This window comes from Carassius gibelio, chromosome A19, assembly GCF_023724105.1.
Source record: "Carassius gibelio isolate Cgi1373 ecotype wild population from Czech Republic chromosome A19, carGib1.2-hapl.c, whole genome shotgun sequence".
Taxonomy (NCBI): Eukaryota; Metazoa; Chordata; class Actinopteri; order Cypriniformes; family Cyprinidae; genus Carassius; species Carassius gibelio.
Genome location: NC_068389.1, coordinates 11,660,663 through 11,678,002, shown reverse-complemented (window position 1 = coordinate 11,678,002; position 17,340 = coordinate 11,660,663). Strand labels below are relative to the sequence as shown.

General features: G+C 38.7%; 1 pseudogene; it reads left to right on the top strand.

Annotated features, from left to right (window-relative positions):
- LOC127935566 (tRNA dimethylallyltransferase-like) overlaps nt 1-15,746 on the top strand; it is a 38,512-nt pseudogene extending 22,766 nt beyond the window's left edge.
- Nucleotides 15,747-17,340: the final 1,594 nt, after the last annotated feature.

The window sequence follows — 17,340 nt, the reverse complement described above, 5'->3', positions numbered from 1 at the left end:
TGCTTCGGGTGTACCGCGGCGGAGTAACCCAGCACCTTTGTGATTCTTCATAGACATAAACAGAGAGAAGTAGCTCCGGCTAGAGACATGAGAGAAATATCTATAAAAATCTTGACATGTGTACTTTTAAACTAAACAAGTGCTGCCCGAAAACAAATATTCTGATAAAGTAATCCATATGAGAACAACACGATGTCCATTTTTCACATCTCCCTTCATTATCTTCTAATGTGACCACGTCCCCACTCTGAACACGCTATTCAGATTCTAATGTTTCACTGAAGTGCGCGGCTTGAATACGGCACACAACAGAAAACAACGCAGCCAGACTGTTCTTTAATGTTTTTATTTTACTGTTTGCTTTGCGATAAGAGGAATAATACATAATTCACCCCAAAAAGATGTGATGTGGTTGAGGATTTGAGATTTGGATTTCCTCAGAAAAAAAGAATGAAGCACTTTATTCAGCAGAGATCATAAACATGAGTAAGTCTGTTTTTATTTATTTATATACTTCTACTATAGTTTTCACATAACTTGTAAACTTTTCACTAGTTAGACTTTTTCCAAAGACTTTTTCCAAACTATAATTCCTGACTAAATGTATAATCCAGTGAAATATTAAGTTTCAATAACAATATACAATAATATACAATTCAAAAGCTTGATGTAAATAATATAAATGTAACAAATAAATGTAACTGTAACAAAGTAACAAACAATGCTGTTCTTTCAATTTACCCCCCTAAAAAACCTGAAAAAAATATTATCAGCTCTTTTCAATAATAATAAGAATAATAATGATGATAATAATAATAACAATAAATGCATGTTTTTGTTGTTGTTGTTGTTTTTGTTTAGTTAAAAGTTTATAAGAAACATCTAAAAGCACAAATGTCAGGGCATGACAAAACTTCTCCAGGCCCCAAAAATACCCTTAGACTCCAGAGGGTTTAAGCATTCATTTCACACTAACTGACCATCACGCAGAGAACCCACAGCTGGATTCGACTAATTTGGCAAGGTTTGTGAAATTAAATAGTAATTAGTCATTCAAAGATTTGTTTAAATGATATATATGTATATTTGCTTAATGCTGACGGCAAACGAGAAAGTATTATAATGTTTGCCTTTCTATTACTAACAGGCCTAATACAAAAGCAATCGTTATAATACTTTCTTTATATATTAATTCCTTTGTTTAACCATTTTATCTGATTATTAAACAGACTTTTATCCATATTAGACAGAACTGTTAATAATGAAGACGAACAAGAGAGAGAGTGTGAGCACTGTGCACTCTCAGTGCCATCATAATAAAAACCCCGCCTCAAACACATCGGCCAAGCAGAAAGATTTATCAGCCGATGCCGACATTTGAAAAATGGCAAATATCGTCCGATATATCGGCCTTGGTGATATATATCGGTTGACCACTAGCGTTTATCCCTTGTTTATATTACAGTTGTTTTTGTAGGTGTTATTTTAGCACAATTCCTAACCCCATCCCTGACCTCACTAATCTTCAAACCCTTTTTAAGGCCAGGATGTCCGAGTACATGGAGTAACGAGTGGTTGCACTTACACGTGTATGCTTTTTGAATATACAAGTAATGAATTCGTCCAAACTGCTGACTAACATTTGATGTGGCCGTGACATTAGCGTTAGACTGTGATTCAGGGCCTGTTATCTAATAGACTGATATTTACATTTCATTAGACTATAAGACTATAACTATCATCATGCATATATGTATATGTAAATATAAGATTAAAATGAACTGTAATGTAATGTTCTCAAGGACAGTCAATGCCATGACAGCATATCTTTGTAGTATGCTCCTCAAAGGCATAACTCAGTGTTAAACTTTGAGACATAACTTATCCCACATCTTTTGAGGTTCAGACATCAGTGGAATTGTTGACGATAAATGCATGACTCCCTGGACTCCATGGCATCTGCTCAGACACCCAAACAATTTTTAGAAACACCTTGGAAACCACTCATAATGGCCCAATAGGAACCACTCACAGCATCCTCACATAGATATGCCCATGCAACCACTTATAACAGCCTAACAGTTATATGGAAATGCCCTGGCAACATCTTATAACAGCCTAGCAATTATATAAAAATGCCCTGGCAACCACTTATAACAGCCTAACAGTTATATGGAAATGCCCAAGCAACCACTCATAACACCCTCACATAGATATGACCATGCAACCGCTCATAACAGGATAGGAATCAGATGGAAATGGCCTGGTAGCCACCCAACCAAAACACCCTAGCAACCACATAGAATTGCCCCACCATCCACCAATGACACTGTAGTCGGGCTATAGATATATGGCACAGCAGATTCAGCTGTAATGTTCAGATCTTTTAGCAATCAGAACATCAGCGAAGCCCATGATGCTGTATCCCATGGTTTAGACCGTATTTACTGATGCACTAGCAATATTTGTTAGAAAAGGTGATTAATTATTGATAGTTAGTGCTGTCGCATGCTCTGTTGTGCGGGGATGTTAGTGGATGGACTGCACTGCAGTGTGTCTGTGTCTATGTGAATGTTGATGACACAGCAGTGTCTGGGGTTGGGCCGCTGTGGGTGTGGCTTCTGCTGATTGATGGCCGAATGCCAGGCACACCGTCCAGCCAAACGCACACAACCCTTCCCTCTGAGACGTCTTCATTGGCAGATTTGCCAGCCAAGCTCTTTTCTCCTCTTTCCTCACGTCATCCCACTCTCTTCCTCCCCTTTTTCTCTTATTTTTTCTGCATCTACCGTCCTTCCGCCAGCGCTCTTACCTTACATTGGGAGCGGTCACAAAGCAGCAAGGTCAGACTCTGTCTGTCTTTCTTTTCCATTCCCTCTTGGTCTATCTCACTCTGTACTGTCAATAGACCCCCCTCCCCCGCTGCACAGTCTGTGTCCCTATGAGGGACAAATCTGTTTTCTGAGCTGTATGACGACTCATTTTTACCCCAGGGGCTGGTGTTCTGATGCACCCAGCGACTACGTTATCATGTAAAATTGAGACCCATTAAACATTAAATTTGATTTCACCCTTGAGTTGGCCTATAGGGTCTAATACTTATGATATTGTTCTTTTCAATTCTGTTATAGCTATGAAGTAACATTGATATGAAACGTTTAAAAGGAAAAACTTTGTTGTTTAGTCTCGGTTTAATTACTGTAGCTTTAGGTGTTTGTATAATGAAGTGCATTTTAAAAATGTGAGCTGTTGATGGTTCTGAAAAATTTTATTTTATTCCTCAATTTTATTTTTATTTTTATTTTCATTAAATTATTGCTGCTTTAAAACCGTGTACAGAAATGTTTCTGTTATTGTTATATTGGTATTTATTTATTTATTCACACATTGTATAGCATGCATTTACACTACTGTTTAAAAGTTTGGGACCAGTTTTCCTATCTTTTTTATTTATTTATTTATTACTAAACACCCTGAGAAAAACCCAGAGCATTCTAGCGTTTTGGTCAAAAATCAATTACATTTACTTTAGTACAAATGTACTGTAGTCCTTCAGTTTTTGTGCATGAATAATGGTAATTCAGTGTAGGTAAGGAATTTAGTTTTCTCCTGTATGTTTGCAGTCAGGACTATCAGCATGGCATATTCCAGTCTATTGGCTTTAAAGAGTTTCACGAGTACCTGACAGCAAGTGAGAACATCAGTCAGGAAGAACGTGACAAACTGATGATTAAAGGTAAGGATTCATTCTCCTTTTCATTTTGCTTGAACTTGAATGTCTTCAGTCTTTTGTTGTTCAACTATAAACAGCTGTCAGTTCAGGCCTTGAGAACATAGTGAGAATGTTGATGTTCTTGAAATTTCTCTGCATGAGACCAGTTATGAAACCTTTCCTGACTTCGCACAAAACAGAGCAAACCCAATCTCAGACACTCATCCTGAAAATATTCTCATGCTCTTCCAAGCAGGTTTTTTTGTAACCGTCAAACAAAGCAGCTTTTAAACAAAACACAAAGCAAAAACACTAGGTCCAACAGTGATTCAAATTATCATTACATCATCATTGTAATACAAAAATATGACTTCCACCATCAGACAAGTTCATTGCTCTCAGTCTCCGTTAACAGCTGCTGAGGGGCTGTAGAGAGGGAGACGTCTCTCTCTCTTTCTCTCTTGCTTTTTCTGTCAGTCAGTCAGTTGGATCGGTGTCAAGATCAATTACCGGCGTGCTAAGCATGAAAGTTGCAGAACTCATAACGGCACTTATGTCTGTTGAAAGCTCATAAGTGCGGATTGCTAGTGTTGAGTGCTGAGCATTACTGACTTTATCAATAGGCCATGATGTCAACAGTACTGCTCTTGGATTCGTTAGTGTTGCACTGCTGTTTATATGATGGATTTTGAATTGCATTTATGTTTTGTGGGGGTTCTGCTTCCTGTGAGCCCAGATAGGAAGTAGTTTAACATATTCACGTAAATCCCTGTCTAGCCAAATGAGATTTCAATATGGAGATAAAGGTTAGAATCGTGTATATTAGCACCATTTGTGGTTTGCTTTGGGATCTGATGGAACATTTGTACCTGCATTTGGATTCTGGTTAGAAATGTGTCATGGTTTCCACAAAAATATGAAGCAGCAACTGTTTTCAGCATTGATAATGAGAAGAAATGTGTCTTGAGCAACAAATCAGCATATTAGAATGATTTCTGAAGGGTCACGTTATACTTGAGACAGGAGCAATGGCTTCTGAGAATTCAGATTTGCCATCATAGGAAATCATTTTTTTAAAAGTGTTTAAAAAAGAAAATGGTTAATTTAGTCTGCATTTTCTCTGTGCTTCAAATTGAATGGGCTGCACTCTGTTCTGTTGACTACTGTAGTGTTGCATGATATATCTGCACTTAAAAGGTATTGCAATATCCTACTTTTAAAAGTGTTACTTTCAATTATTGATGACATCATACTCTCAGCCAGCAGCCATAGCAGATACTGCCATCGTCGATGCCAGGGTTGTGTAAATAGGGGTGAGGTCCTGTTGGGGTATGGGCGCGTTTGTTTCGATGTTTTCAGATAGCAACATCGTTTGGCAAAATTTGCTGAGTGCAACTTTAAAGGACTTGAATAAATTGTTGGCTGTAAATTTTCTGCACCTAAATGAATGTAAAACTGAGACTATTGTTTTTGCACACTCCAATGCATCTGGGTCCACTAATATTGATTTAGGCCCTTTATCTATTCATGGTAAATTCATGGTAAAAAATGTAGGTGTAATTTTTGCTTTTGTGTCTTCTCGGCTGGACTACTGTAATTCCCTGTATATAGGGATTAGTCAATCCATGCTGTCACGATTACAGATTGTCCAGAATAAAGCTGCTTGATTGTTGACAGGTACCCCAAAAAAAGGACCATATTAATATATTTTGTCATCTTTACACTGGTGACCGGTCCATTATGGGATTGAATTTAAATTTATTTATTTATATATTTTCCTTTAGAAATGCGTAGATTAAGTTGGGATGCAGGTGTTTATCCTTTTAGCTGACTCACCAGTGTTACAAATATCTATCTATACCTATAGGCTCGGTAGTTGCTCACCATAGTCCTGTGTAGTGGCACTGGCAATTTATTCATTTTTTTAAAGGGGGATGAAATGCTCTAAAAGCAGGTTACGCACACACAGGTCAAGTGAAAGGTTTCATATATAGAAAATAAAAAATTCAAATCCCAATATTTGTCAAAAATCTTACATTTGACTTAATTTTGCTGTTGTAGAACCCAGACACAGTTCGGTGTGCTCTGAAACCATGACTATTTCTTACTTTTCTTCTCCCACAAACATCTCACATAGTACTTTGTGTGACATTCATGTATCGATCTTGTTATATCCTCCCCCTGTCACAGGGATCGAGTCGCTCAAGCAGGCGACCCGCCGCTACGCCTGAAAACAGAACAAATGGGTCCGCAACCGATTCCTCAAGAGTAAGTCTCACTCAACATACACTCTTTTCTAAGTTTGGGTGCTGCAGGTACCATACTGCAGGTAATTCTAGCCATAAGATTCCTGGAATAAATTCATGGAATTGCACTGCATGAAACCTTTAGGGTGACTTCTTTTCCCCTTTCCATCCTGTTGCTTGCGTTTGAGAGTTTAATGATGTGTGAGGTACGGTCTCTGCTGCTGGATGCTCTGTAACAACACAGCTGTGCTAGTGCATTGTAGCCACTGGCTTTAATTTGGATCACAGGTATTGCAGCCACAGTCCCCTCATCTGAGTTATTAGTTCATTGATGCACATTACATGTTGGCTTCACTCTTGGCTTGTCTGTTGTATATTGGCTTAAGTCACACTCAGAGGTTACTGGAGCTGTGTATGTGTGCCTTTTTTAGTTTTCTTTCATAATGGTCCAATGGTCAGTTAATCACAGGATCACGTTTTAAGGAGATGGACTTCACACAGACCATTAAACACACAAACGGCTGTGTAGAAATACAGTGTGTGTGTTTGAAGGTTACCCCTCCCTTACAGACCGTCTCCAAATTCCAAGGCTCAGGGTTCGGTATTTACTGGCCTTGGGTTGATAAAAGATCAAATACTTGTAAAGCTTGGGTGTTTCAAGACACGGTCAGTCAGAACAGTTTGTACTTTTACTTCCTAACAGACAACAGCCACATCAGCGAACCCTTCAATGGATGAACAGCTGTGTGTGTATGTGTGTGCTGGTGACATCAGGGTGTGAAGTTTATCTAGAGAAAGGAAGTGAAGGGCACTTCATAAGAATAGAGTATGTACTGATAGTTGTTCACATAATAAAAGCTGTAAATTTAAAAGGATGGTGTTTATGTGTGTGGCACATGGGACGTTTACACAGGTTGAGTTGTGTTTTGGTTTATCTTGTATACAGAAACAACTAGAAAGATTGGGACAAATGCAGGCAGGAGTCCCAAGGGTGGGGTTGTTAAAAGTTAAACTATTTTTAACTTGTTGGTTGTAGAGTGAGATGCTGAAAAAACATTGAGGTGTGGCATAGTGGACTGCTTGATGCATATGTACGTAAACCAAAAAAATAAAACAATAGTACAGACAGAATGCTACAACTCATCCTGTTAATAAAAGCTATGCATGAATAATTCATCCAAAAATAATAATCGTATTGTCAGACAGCATGTTGTTCCAAACCTTCCTGACTTAAACTCAAGAACTTGTACATTTCTGGTCATGACATGGCAGTTTTCATTTAAATATTAATTTCTTCCACTTGTTCTCTTTCTGGTTCTTAACGTATCTTACTCTACTTTCTGTACACATTTCAGCTTTGACCTAAGTCTTCGGTATACCTTAGATTTCCGCTAAACTAGTATATAGCCTCCATTAACTGGACTGTTCCTCCCAACATTATCCGGGCATTCACTTTGGGCTCTGACCCCTGTTTCTGAGGATCGTGGACTGGATTACCCCTTGCTCCTCATCCCTACAGAGACTACCAGCAATCCTGTTAGCCCTAATGAGATTAGGCAGAGACAGTGGCTAGCCCTCATTAAGAGTAGTTTTGTGTCTCGCCATATGTGGCCGGACCCTACACACAAAGGCAGCATTAGGTGAGATGTCTTTGAAAGTGGCCTTCCTCCATGGCCTCTCCTCACCTCTTGAGTTATATGAGGAGGAGCCTTTTGGTCATCATCTTCACTAGATCATCTCTGGCACTTTAATCAGTGTTCAGTCCTGTAGCGCAGTAAGTTTCTACTCCATTTATACAGTATACCTGACACAATTTCTCTCTAAATTTCCTCTTTAGTCAGTCCGTCTCAAGGCAGAGTTCCAGACAATATCTTCTATGACTATTCGAGACCAGCTCCAAATCCAATGCCGAGTTCACATGCTTCTGAAAATATGGTCTCAAACTTGAGACAGATTTGAGACAGAGTCTGATCTTACCTGGAGTGAGAGTGCTACAACACTACTATTAGGTTTCTAAGAACCAGCTGAACTCGGGTCACCTATTTGTTGCCTTACTTAACACAGTTCAGCAGGCCAGTCTGTCTCAAGTCACAACTCTTGGTTGTTTCGTCCTCATTGAGCCCCTTGTATCCATCACCACCAGGGCAGGACTGGGGGGCTGGGGGTCCCTGGACTTGCGGTTATGTTTGGGCCCTAGACCTATACACTACATATGTACAAAGATTCACACATGCTTTGAGGTTTATATCTAGTACAAATTATATGCAACTTGTCTCATCAAAATTGAGATGTATTATTAAATCAGTTGAGAAACCAAAACCCTGAAAATTACTCTGAGCAAAAAAAAAAAACGGGTGTATTAGTATTATAAAAATGTATTGTCCTTTTATGTCAGATTCTTAAATTTAATCAGTAATTTCAATCAAAATAATAAGACATGTTGGCTATTATCAATTAAATTAAATCACTATCAACAAAATCCATAGATGAATTCTGCATAAATTAAGTTTAAATATAACATTTAATTGTAGAAAAAATTTAATATGTCAAAAATGAAATAATAAGCTACTATTTTAATATGAATATTTGTCCTGTATCATTATTTCAGGAACTCCTAAATGGCCATTTTTATTTATTTTTAATAATTTTGAAGACATTTCTGCCCAATATGCGTGATGAGAGCAAGCACCCAAAACTCTTCAGATCACATAATTTAGTGGAACATTAATATAATATACTGTACAATCATCCTCTAAAGAAATGAGTCATGAACATATGAGAATGTATCACTATCTTTTGGGCTAAAGGCTTAATGGAGCTGTTTAAAGTAGCCATGTGATCAAATTATTTGGCACAGATGCAATTCAGTGCGTGTGTCCTCCTCCTGTGTGAAATAATGATTAATACCAGTTAACACTGTTTGATTATGGCCTTGGAGGTCACAGTTGGAAGCTGTTAGCCCCGGCTGACCTGTTTAGCCCTTGCATGCTCAGTGGAAATGCGGCTAATAATTTCTTAGTAGCATATAACTGACCAAATCAAACAAACATAAATGGAGAAAGGCGGGGCCCCCTACACAGCGGGGCCCATGGGCTGCAGCCCGGTCAAACCCAGTGGTAAGTCTAGCCATTCCCAACACTCTCCTACACTTTGCTGGCTCTGCCGACATGCACATGCACTCTAAGACTTCCTCTTTTTTATTTATTTATTTATTGATTGATTGATTAATTGTCTTCACCACCTGGTTACTGTTGTGAAATGTTGGGTGATTCAAAGTAAAAAGATTGCAAGTGACGTCACTTGTGCAAGTGCAGTCTTAGAGTACATGTCTGTGGCTAGACCCTATTGGGAGTCTGACCTGCTTTTGGTATGGTTAAGCTCCTGTGGCTGTCTGTCAGTGGCCTAACTGATCCCTCCCTCCGCACCCCACACATCCCAGCACCTCATGGGGCCCTCAGCTGACCGGTCTAATCCTGCAGGCATTAGTGTACTGCTAGGAATTCAGATTGGTGGCAGGAGGTTGGAGTCTGTGGTGTGGCCTCTAGGGGATAAAGACTGTGGGGTCATTGAGAGCAAACTTGGGTTCATTGTCCTCCTGGCCTCTATGGGGCAATCAACAATTCTTCTTTAATTTTTCAGTCGAATATTTATTTGTGAATTGCGCTCTAAGGTTTGGTTTGGTATATTGATCATGTTGGCCCAAGAAGGGAACATTACTCTAAGAGCAGTCAAAACTTTTTTTGGAAAAATAAGTTCTTGTGATGTGCCACCGTTATTAAAATTAACTGATTTGCAGCCATTAGCCAGCTCAAATGTCAGCACGCTTCCTTGTAGAGCTGAGCCCATTTTGAACCCTTCTGTTGACAGTGTAACAGCTGAATTTGGGATTAGGGTGAACCTGAGCTCCATATCTCCCTATACTTCCCCAGGGAGATTGGGCCGAGCAGCTTGGGGGGTAACTGTGACAACGACTCAGTTGACGGCTCAGGGTGGCAACGTGAGCGTTAAATAACAGTCTCTTGCCTTTTGTCAACGATAGGGGAAACCTGAGTGGGATGCGCAACAGGTGCGACATAGAAAAGTCTCCCCTTACACTCTGCACACCTCGGGACACACCCCCGCACTCCTTAAAATACAGTCCTACTACAAGACTGCTGCCAGCTGCTTGCGAATGGGTCTTTGTGTGCATTTATATACATAAATGTGTGTTGATGACCTTGTGAGATGGCATACAGAGAAGTACTGTGTAGATGAAGACTGCCACATAATCTTAATGCGATGCAAGTGTAAATGAGATTAAGGGATGAGAGAAGCAAAAACACAACTGCTGATGTGTTGGCTGCAACCTACAGCTGGAAGTCTGATGATTACGCCTCGTGGCCACTCAATTTCATACCACTCACTTCCTGTTTGGAATGTCCAAAGATGACTGACAAAGTCCTACAGTCATCCAGCATTGCAACAGGTGTCCTGTGTTGAAATCCATATCTACTTTCATCCTTTCTTGCCCTAGGCTCTCTTATCACACAAACAGCAGCAGGTGTGTCTGCTCGGTGAGTTTCCTGATGCCCATGACTTCAGAGACTCTAGTGGATCTGCCATTTGGTGAGCGAGGGGTCTTTTCAGATTTTAAGAGATGGCAGATGTACGTCTGCCTTCCGTGGGTGTGCTGGAGAGGCAGCACCTCATTGATGCAGATAATTGAGATCACTGTGCTTAGAAACCCTTGTAATCTGGTCTTTTCCACCATTCAAGTCCGCGAGATTACTTGATTTAGATTTCACTGAGATTTTAATTTTGGACAGGAGGGAAAGGCCTCCGTTCAGCATCTGTTTACCCCCAGATGGCCATCGTTGCCCTGTTCCCTCTAATTAAAATACCCCAGAGAGAGAGAGAGAGAGAGAGAGAGAGATGGAGAGGTAGAAGTTTAAAGAGGTAGGTAAAGGTACAAAAAAAAGAAAATCCTTTACCACTCCCCACATGGCTCAGGTAGGCCAGGTGTCTCTGTGCAGGCCCACCTGCTGCCGCTCTTTTCTGATAAGCACAATAGCAGACAAAGACTGTACAACTTTCTTTGATTAAAAGTGACTGAAAGCAAGAAGCAACACGGTTCAGTTTGGGCTAAAGAGATGCTTTACATCAGCTAAGTGGGACGCTGGGTTGCTTGTGTGAAGGAACACCTGAGTGTTTGATGCCAATGCGAAACATGTGCAGGCAATTTAAAAGGAGTTAATCCTATAATGCTGTTTGGATCTCATTTGGTGCATGAAACATTGTCATGATCCATACTTTCAGTGTTTTTTTTTTGCTGGGAAATCTTTGTTGAGTTGGAAGTAATTGGTTTTGATTTATTGAAAAAATTATATTTGGTGAGCTTAAGCAAAAAGCTATTAGTGCTTTTACTTTCCAACAATTAAAAAAAAATATATATATAATTTATTATATTTGATACAGTATGTATTTGAGGTATATTAAAATCATAATTGTAATAAATGTAATGATATACTATGAATATTTTTTGAACAATATGCATTTTATTATTTGGTTGTCATTCAGGTTTTCTGAATACCTGTCGCATTATAATTATTTTATTGTGCTTGTTTAATATTATGGATGTTGTTGTTGTTGTGTTTCAGGATTATGTCATACTTTGTGGTGTCATGTGGTTTTGCAGTAATTGTAAACAAGCACAGGGTGATAAGGAAGTAAACTGCATTTGGAGTCATTCCAGTTGTTGGCCCAGGGTCAAATTAGAAACTGTTGCATCCTTTTTGCCAGATGTGGTGGAACTGTTTGACAAAGAATTAGATTTTCTGCAGTAAGCATTTAACTATAATATGTACTTTGCAAAAGCGTGATCTACATAAAATGCATAGTATGTTTTGTTTTGTTTTTTAAACTAAGAGCCGTCTTGCATTTTCAAGGTGTTTTCAGTGCATGTTTCTCTGTGACAGTGCTAGACTTCTGTAACGTGCCTCAGGCAAACAGGTGTGAAGGCTGGATGATATTATCAGCAGTGTCCTTGTGAAATTGTGACTTTCCTAAATTGTCGGTTGTTGTCCTTTTGAGCTGGGCTGCTTGTGATCTCTTAAAAGGGTTTAAACAGCAAAAAATATATAGTAGCAGTTGTAAATGCAGCAGTTTTGTACTAACAAGAAATCATGTTTGTTAGTGCTTAGTGTTAGTTTTACAATTTCAGAAATGTTTGACCCCAGAAGGTTGTCAAAATGCATTCTGCAAATTGTAAGAGGTCAGATTTCTTCCTGTAAAAAAATAAATAAGAAATTCTCAAATATGAAAAAAATGTGTAACAGTCTTCTTGTATGCAAACACTCCATTTTTATAGCACTATTGTGCAATGCGGTAATATGAATGAATAAACAGTCTACACATCTTCAGACATCTTGAGAGATCTTCCATATTCAGTGTACAAGAAAAAAAAAAAAAAAAAAAAGTTTGACTGTTTAATTAATTGTAGACAGTATTTGAACATAGCAGCTCCAAAAAAATATTGTGCTAGACAGATGCTGCTTTGACACTGGTGATCACAGCCGGAACATTTTAACTGTTCATGTCTTCACCAGGACATAATTAAGCCTCCCTGAGCCAAACCACTGCAATTGGTCATAGTGACACTTCAGTCACCAGAGTTAGCTTTCTTGGATCAAATCAAATTGCATTAGTTAATTGCTGAGCAAGTTGTTTTCGCCACTAAAAAAGGCTAGAGATGCAACATTTACTTTTTAGCTGAGACAGTAATACTTTTAACAATAATTACTTTGTTTCTGCCTTTATTAATTTGTAAAACTCCAACAATGCACCATGGCAATGCCAATTTTATCTTTAAACTACCTTGTTTTAGGACATGTTAGTTTAGTTTTTTCTTAGGTGGTTTTGTATACCTTGTAAAACCCCTTTCCATGAATATGATAATAGTTTATTACAGTTCTATTTACTAGTTATTACTACCAGACACCATTTAAAACATGGTGCCACCCCAGTACTGCACATAGAATGTAATATTATTGAAAAATTCTGTATATTCCCAAACAGATCAAGAGTCTTTAATGTTGGCTTAAAGGATATGGTCAGAGTTATGGTATGATATGGTAAGAGTTTAATTGCAGCACCAGACAGCCAAGGTCAGAGAAGAGAGGATTTCGCTAATGGAAGCTTTTTATTCTTTCTTATATCATTTCTTCTCTTGTTTTGAGGAGTTTAACCTATAATTGATGTGGATAATGTGGTCGTTGTGTCTAATTAGACAAGGAAGAGGATGTGAGTAAAGCATGACAGCAGGTCATGACCTCTCATTTAAAGACAGAGATGAGTTTCCCTCCTGCTGATAGACAGATTTTTAGATTATGACAAAAGATTGCTTCTGTTCCAGACGGCCAATTGTGATTTATTTCTCTCAAAGGCTTGTGTTAAAAGTATTTTACATTTTTCTCAACATTTCAGAATGCCTGTTTAGTGTTTTTGTAACAAGTTCTGAGCACACTAGGCTTTTTGAACAGCCTAAATATTAAACTTTGGAACCTAACTTAGCCTGCACCATTTGCGCTGCAGACATGAATGATGCTTCAAATCATGAAAAGAGATTTTTTTTCTACTTGGACCCAGAACACCCTAATAAACCTAATATTTTCTGAAGTTTAAGTGCTTTTTGTGTGTCTGTGACTTTTTTTCCTCTGCATGTGTTTAATGTACAGGCCTCTCATGATCTGTGGATGTCTTCTGTAATGTGCGTGGAGCAATAGCGTTGTGCAAGGCAGAGTGTGCTGACAGAGTCAGAATGCTGTTTGAGATTATTGCGCGGCAGTGATTCAGCAGGTTCAGGCTGCTGCAGGTCCTTCCCACTTCTCCATACTGATTCACTGCACCACACCATAGCCAGACGTATTCTGTTCCCTTCTTCCCTTTTGCCTTCAACATTTTGAATTGTTAGATGAACACATTTTAGAATCCCATGATAGTTTTTTTTACCTTAAGTCCTTGTATGTTAGCCTTAACCAGCAAATCATGGTCATTGTTTTCCCCAAAGCACTCAAGCCTGGAAGTTAATAAAAGTAATTTATCCATTAGCCTAAGGTTTAACATTAACATTACTCAATTAGAATTTGTCTGAGAACATCAGCTTAGTACAGTGTTCAGACCATTACATTGCTCCTTGTTTATTCTGCAGGTTTAATCAAGATGCTGTTTAATCAGTTTCATCTTTTGTCAATTTATCTTCCGATTCTTCAGGACCTGCTAGCAATGTGCCACCAGTTTACGGTCTGGATTTGACAGATGTGACCAATTGGGAGGCTACTGTACTTACTCCTGCTCTAGAGATCCTGGGCTGCCTTCAAAAGGTTTGACTTGTTTTCTTTCTGGTTTAGTTGGCAAATAATGTCTCCTTCACACCCCGCTGTTCATCATTTGTCTTGTGGACCCAACCATGGCAGTTCTGCAAAATAGTTTGTGTTGCTAGTTCCCTGTCAGTGATTTTTGGTGGCATTTTCTTACTTAAGAGTTATATTTATTTATTTTTAAGTAATAAGTCATTTTATTTTAGGGCTTTTGCTTTTAAAATAATTTCAGGGAGAACAACCATCTGCACAGCCAATCAGAGCAGAGGGGGTGGATTCTCGTGCGACCTGTGCGAGAAAGTGATCATTGGTGACTTCGAATGGACAGGTGAGTTTCTGCTCTTCAAACCAATGCATTCTCAAACGTCTTGCAACAAGAAACAAGAAATAAAAAATAAAAAACCTTCAAATTTGACCTGTCCTGTTCTCCAGCACACCAGAAGTCCAGAAACCATCTTTATCAAGTCCGCACAAGGAGAAAGGCCTCAGATCAGGACCCAAACGCTACCAAACATCAAAAATGTCAGTGACAGGCAGGTACCTGTACTATAGCGCTCCCCTCTTTGGATCTATTGGGGTTGAGCCCACAGGCGGACCAAAGAAATTAAGTTTTAGATCAGTGTAAGAAGGTGCTTTCAGATTGATAGTTTGGCAGTGAGCAGCAGTGATATCTTAACTCTCCCTGTGGAGTTGCAGAACACACTTCCGGTTCTGTGATTTTTGGACACGAGGATTTGATGTTTTTCCCATCTGCCACAGACCAAGGGGTACGGCTGATGTCTGGATTTGGATTCTAGTGCTGGACAGATGTCTTTCCTGCTGTTTTGTCTGAGCGGTGCACTTTATAACCACATTGCACCGTGTCTGATGCTCTTTTAAACCACACTGTGGCGAGCTGTACTAACCACTTTGGCTGTTCTGACTGAACTCGAAATACATCACTGCTGATCTTGGATTACTGCATCACATTTTTTTGGCTGCGGATCAAGAATGGAGGTTATTTTTTTTGTTAAATTTGGTGCCAGATTTTATTTGAAAGCCTTACATTTTGTAATTGTCTGATCAGTTTGGTTCAGAATCTAACTATGACTTCAAGCGGTGGACGTTCATCCTCAGGATTACCAGTGCCTTTTAATCTGTGATTATGTCCAACCAAAAACTTAATTTATACACCCTCATGCCATTCCAAAACCATTAATTCTTACATGCAACATGTCATATCAAAGAATGTCCACGCTGCTCTTTTCTATACATTGACTTAATAAATTATATTACATGGCATATATGTATTTTTTAATCTCATTGTAACTTGTATGGAAAAGAGCAGTGTGTACATTCTTCAAAATATCTTCTCCACGGAGTTTACAAAATGATCTGTCTGTCACAGTATATATTATGTAAATGTAATTAAAGAGCATTTTATCATTTTTAGAATGACTTATCTAAACAGATCTGTGTTCATTATCTAATCAAACGAAAACTTTTAGCATGAAGTCATTCGGGTTGCTTGGCGATGAGCCACCAATACCTGCTCATACGGGAGCATGACTGCCTTCAATCCTTGGCTGGGTAACAAAGATTACCTAATTTTTCTTTCCCCCTCTCTTTTGGTTCCTGCTCCTTATCGATGTATGTGCTTTAGTGTGGAAATACAGCAAGTTCACAATATAACACACATTAACCTCCCTGCCCAGGCTAAATATACATCACACATACAATAGCTGGAAGGGAGAGTGGCTGTCCCATATTTGCACTGATTTGGGTCACTGATTTGAACTGAGCGGGTGCTGGTGATTCCGGTATAAGGGAGTGAGAGGCTGCCTCTCATCCTTGTGTGTGCAATTGTGAGTTTTATTTTAGCTCTGTGAGAGACCAAAGCTTGGCGGGAAAGTCTTAGTGGGTCAGCTGAGTTTCCTCTTGAAGGATAGCAGCTCATTTAGTTCAGGGAGTTTTCTCAAGGATGAAAGCGAATGGAAAAAGAACAAAGACAAACAGCAGTCAGTTGGCTTTTGTTGACCTTGCATGTCATCTGAATGTTTATTTCAAGAAATAGTAGTACTTAACACTATTTTAGTAGTTTGACCAATGCTTTTAAGATTTTTTTTTGTATTATTTTCATACCCTTTTGCCTTCCTTCTGTGGAATGCAGTGGGAAATTTTGAAGAATGTGCTGGTCGCTCATTTCAATTCAGTGACAATGAATGACAATCTGTTTCGTTTATATGCATTTTGGTTATGCAGAACATTTGTTTACCTCACACTGGGATGATTTAATGATTCTGTTTCTTCCCCCTTCCCTCACAACTGCTGATTCATTCCTTGAATAAAAGAAAACTCGCAGATGTAATACTTAAATAGCGCAAGTTAAGCCACGCTGAGAACTGGAGAATAGGGTCAAGTTTGGTTGGATAATTATCCTGTTATGTTCAGTCGTGTTTCGATTTCCAATAGCCCATTTAAAACATGTATAGAAAGTCATGATTATAAAAGAACTGCGTAAAGTGTGCACTTAATCATAAGGCTCAATCCCAATGCGCATAGTATTACTTATATACTGTATTGCACATAGGTATAATATCTGGCCCTTTTTGGATTCCTGCATCTATATGCCTGCTTATAAATATTATGTGAAGTATTTGTTTTGGTTTAATTTTGGGAACTCATTTTTTGTCATTACATTGTAGGAATTACATTGATCTCAGCATATCTGTTTATTTTAGTATATTTTAAAATGTAATTTATTCCTGTGATGACCGCTGAATTTTCAGCATCATTAGTCCAGTCTTCGGTGTCACATTAAGAAACGTTTATTTCATATCCAGGTTCAGCAACATTTATTTGAAATAAAAATCATTTGGGACATGGAAATGTAACTTTTGGTCCTTGCTAAACAGTTCTTACTGACCTTGAAATTTAGAATATTATTTATCAGTTTTTACTTTGTGCAAGCATGAGAATTGGGATTCAGCCTATATGTGTTGGTGTGTTGTTGAGTGACTTATCAGGACGTGTATCTGTGTGGAGTGAA